We start from the raw sequence: 4,935 nt of genomic DNA, 5'->3' as shown, positions 1-4,935 counted from the left end.
AGTTATAAAAAAAAAATTATCTAAGTTCTTGTCTACTGCAATCGTCCTTCTGTTATTGACAATCATGGAACATTAGAGCACTGAAGGATATGTGAGTGGTGTTTGCAGTGGTAAAACATGGGTCACATCATGTTACAACAAGTTTAATTAGTCAAAAGAGACCATCCCCGTGTCTCTACAATGTTCTAATGCAGAGATATAGCTTTTGCAAAAACGGTTAATAAGGTATTCTCAATGGTTGCTAGGGAGTGAATTGGCAACCACCAGTGATCATAGTCAAAGCCATGAAAGGAATGATCCATGATGACTCATGGTTTTAGATGTGTTGTTGCAGTAGTTTTAGGCAAAAATACCATATTCTATGTCAAAACCACTAGGTGGCGCAATGACAAAATTGTGCATGCAACATCAGGTCATGATTGTGTTACATCTAGCTAGTTTTATGTCTATACACTTTAGTTTAGTTAAGAAACAGTTGAATGACCATAGGGCTGGCTTGTTATCAAAGGTTTTGTTCAATTTTAAGGCCATCTAGTGGTGCAAGCATACAATTTTTTTTGTGTAGCCTCAGAATGTACTCATACATCAGCATATCAAATATGGTGAAAAAATCTCTTTTCGTTACGAAGTTACAACCATTTATGTGTAAAAAACACAAAATTTGAAGGTAATTTTTCGTTTTTTGCAATTTTCGGCCATTTCTGATGAAAATTTTAATATAACGCCAATAGAACTTTTTGTTCAGAAGGTAAGGTTAGTTTCTTCCTATGGTGTTTTCGAGTCGATCGGAAAAACGCTCGCGGAGATATTCACGCGTGTTTTTTAAGTGCTGTTTTGCTGCGCAGGGTTAACCGTAAGGCGAATTCTGGCATGTTTGGTATCTTTGGACTCGGCAACTATTCAGAGCTCCAAAGAAACAAGTCCCGTGAAAAAACGTTGATCGGAGCCAAAGTTATAGGCATGTAAAGCATAAGTCTGACCACTAGGTGGCGCTGCGACGAAACTGTGCATGCACCCTCAGTTCCTGACTGGCATCACAAGTACCAAGTGTCGTGTCAATAGGCCTAAGTTTGACGAAGATACAGCCTAAAATCTGTTTTTTTGCGCTCTACGTAAACTTCGTTAAGGTGGTATACGACAACGGATTGCTGTATCGAAATTCTTTTGATAACTTTTTGCCATGAGTGTCTCAAGATGACACATTCCAATTTTCGTGGCAATCGGAGAAAAGCTCTAGGACGAGTTCGAAAAAGTAGGTTTTTTGATTAATTCAAAATGGCGGGAAAATTTACATGACGGAAAATAACATCATAGGGTCCATTCGAATCGTCTTGAGCCAAGGAATCAGAGGAAGCAAGAATTTCGTTTCTAGGACTTACGGATCAGAAGTTATAAGCAAAAACATAAGTGCAAATTTGGACTGTTGGTGGCGCTAGCCGTTTAGACATAGAGACTCCAAATTTGCTGTGGGGACACATTGGAGTGTCCTTTATCAGTGTGCCAAATTTCATAACTTTCCTACGTACGGTTCTATGGGCTGCCATAGACCGCAATGGCGGAAGAAGAATAACTAATAATAATAATAATAAGAAGATGAAAACTAACAGATACAATAGGGGTCTTCGCCCCTTCGGGGCTTGACCCCTAAATATAGCTGCAAGCAGCAATGCCGGGGTCAAGCCGAAAAGGGCACAAAAGTATGTAAAATTGAGATCGGATAAGCAGATTGAAGAACCTAGGTAAACCTACGGTGGCCCTGTGGTGCAATTTTATTTACAAGATTTAAAACAAATTTACAAGTTTTTTTTAACAAATTTACAAGTTTTTTAACAAATTTACAAGTTTTTTTTAACAAATTTACAAGTTTTTTTTTTAAACAAATTTACAAGTTTTTAAATAAATGTACAAGTTTTTCAACAAATTTACAATGAGCGAACAAAATTACATGTTGTAAAACAAATTTACGTTTATTACGGAAGGGGTAGGTACAATACGCTGACGTCACGCATCCGGGACTCCGGTCACGTGGGAAGAAACCCGGAAGTATCGCCGTGAATCACATGAGAGTTGCAAATGCGATGTTGTGTATTAGGCTGTACATCATATTAACGTAAAGAGAGTGATAATATATATCCTTTCATCTATTACCGAGTGACTCAAAGGGATATTGGACCTTATTTTCAGGTAAGTGAAATAGCTTTAGTTAGCTAACGCTAGCTTTCCAAGTTGCACACGTTTCGGATGGCAGTTATCAAAATAATTCACTGACTTTCTCATTAGATTACAAACGACACGAGAGGGTGCTCCAAACTTTTTAATCAGGACTGCATTGTTTGTTCGCTCCCGGGGTTACATAGACTGAAACGGGGAAGCGTGACGAGTTTGTTTACATGGTGCTGTAAACTTCAACCCAGGAGGACACTTCAGAGGAATCAGGGGTGCGTTAACTTGTTCGATGATATAATCTGAATAATCTTTAAAAGATTAAGATTTTATGTAATGAGACGATTTGTTAAAATTACCAAAATTTATACTATGAATTACATTTTCATTTAATCCTCTCTAAATGTGATAGTACTGTAATGTTTTATCATATTACAAATACTCGAATGTTGCCTAAGCAAACTGACATTTATGTCAGATAGATAGATAGATAGATAGCCAAGACTGAAATCATGATTATGTTAATTTCCAGTGTCTGTGATGTTGAAACACTAAAGGAAGAAGAGGAGGACCACCATTTGTTTCCTGATCAGAACACAAGAGAAGAGTGAGAAAAAATTAAGCAATTCATTGATGAAAATTAAAACATGTAAATAAATCTTATGACCTCCTTGATCTTTCTTTTTTTACATGCAATTTTCTCCTCTTTCTCAATACACAGATCTAACAGTTGTTTGGGGGCATTGCAAGACCATGATTACCTGGAAACATCTCCTATTATGGAAGAGCACAACATCATGCTCGCAACATTTGTGTCCTGGATCAGTTTTTCTTGTTTCTCTGCTGTATGAGGCAGGGGCTTCTTTCCGCAGATTTAGCTGTAAGGTTTAAAGGTCCCGTTTTTCCTGATCCCATTTTTTAAACTTTAGTTAGTGTGTAATGTTGCTGTTAGAGCATAAATAATACCTGTAAATTATAAAGCTCAAAATTCAATGCCAAGCGATATATTTTCTTTAATAGAATTTCCCTTTTAAAGCATACAGCAAACGGACGGTTTGGACTACAGCCCTCTACTTCCCGATTGAATGACATCCAAAGAAGAGTTTTTTTTACTAACTCTCACCCACAGGAATACGTCAGTCGCAAGCAAAGCTCAAATGGCTCTGCTAAGCTAAGTTGCTGTTAAATCACAACACACTAAACAAACTACTACACAATCAAAACTCGATATATATTTCTGAAGGAGGGACTTCATAGAACAAGGAAGAAATCAGCCCGATTTTAGGACAGTGAAAACAGTGCTATAGAGATAATTATGTGAAAAATACTGTTTTTTTACACACAAAACATGAACACACGCTATATTGCACACCATAAACACAATCATAGTTTAAAAACACAGGACTTTTAATCTGTCCAAGGCAACAGTCAGTCGAATATGCATAACATGGGCTAATGTCCAAACATCTTTTCACTTCACAAGAGGTGCAAAGTTTGGACTCTCATTCTCACGGCACCCATTCACTGCAGAGGATCCAATTGTAAGCAATGTAATGCTGAATTTCTCCAAATCTGTTCCAATGAAAAAGCAAATGCATCTATATATTGGGTAAAAAATTCCTTTAATCTCAAAAACAGACTTTTTTCATTTAAATGTTTTTACTTTGCTTTACTATTACAATTTGTACAGTAGATAGAAAATATACATTGGAACAAATTTATAAACAGTGGTGTGAAAAAGTGTTAGCCCCATCCAGATTTCTCATGTTATTGGATATTTGTCACACTTTTATGTTTCAGATCATCAAACAAATTTAAATATTAGTCAAAGAAAATAACACAACACATAATGCAGTTTTTAAATGAAGGCTTTTATTATTAAGGGAAAAAAAATCTAAACTACATGGCCCTGTGTAAAAAAGTGTATTAGTACCCATTGGCTTTTAATGTAAATATGATTGGTTCTAAAAATGTACATATATATTTTTTTTCATACTTCATTTATAAATAAAACTATATTTTGAACAATGAGTGAAATGCAGTTTCTTTAATGTAAAATAGTTGTTCTAATAATGTACAGTTATTTACTTAACACGTCTCTAATGTGTGCGTAACATGTTTGTTAGAAGTGTGTGTGTGTTGTTCCTGGCTTTATAAGCTGTTGGGCAGCCATTAGTTAAAAAAAACAAGTCCAACTTAATTTTTACTGACTTCCATTTGTCTCCATCAAAGTAAATGCGTTCCAGGTGGATTCGGAAGTCAGTTCTGGTTTTGACAAAAAAAATCACACCATGTTATCCCTGTGATTCCTCTGAAGTGTCCTCCTGTAGTTGGAGTTTACAGCACCATGTAAACAAACTCGTCACGCTTCCCCGTTTCAGTCTATGTAACCCCGGGAGCGAACAAACAATGCAGTCCTGATTAAAAAGTTTGGAGCACCCTCTCGTGTTGTCTGTAATCTAATGAGAAAGTCAGTGAATTATTTTGATAACTGCCATCCGAAACGTGTGCAACTTGGAAAGCTAGCGTTAGCTAACTAAAGCTATTTCACTTACCTGAAAATAAGGTCCAATATCCCTTTGAGTCACTCGGTAATAGATGAAAGGATATATATTATCACTCTCTTTACGTTAATATGATGTACAGCCTAATACACAACATCGCATTTGCAACTCTCATGTGATTCACGGCGGTACTTCCGGGTTTCTTCCCACGTGACCGGAGTCTCGGATGCGTGACGTCAGCGTATTGTACCTACCCTTTCCGTAATAA

General features: G+C 36.6%; 1 long non-coding RNA gene across 1 annotated transcript; it reads left to right on the top strand.

The window, feature by feature from the left end:
* The first annotated feature begins 1,774 nt into the window (after positions 1–1,774).
* Positions 1,775–4,194, top strand: LOC141350146 (uncharacterized). The gene is made up of 4 exons (XR_012358132.1): positions 1,775–2,184; positions 2,281–2,438; positions 2,696–2,770; positions 2,885–4,194. It is a non-coding gene; the product is annotated as an uncharacterized lncRNA (long non-coding RNA).
* The last annotated feature ends 741 nt before the right edge of the window (positions 4,195–4,935 follow it).

Source organism: Misgurnus anguillicaudatus, chromosome 17 (genome assembly GCF_027580225.2).
Source record: "Misgurnus anguillicaudatus chromosome 17, ASM2758022v2, whole genome shotgun sequence".
Taxonomy (NCBI): Eukaryota; Metazoa; Chordata; class Actinopteri; order Cypriniformes; family Cobitidae; genus Misgurnus; species Misgurnus anguillicaudatus.
The sequence above is the reverse complement of the archived record's forward strand: the minus strand, read 5'-3'. Positions and strand labels throughout refer to the sequence as shown.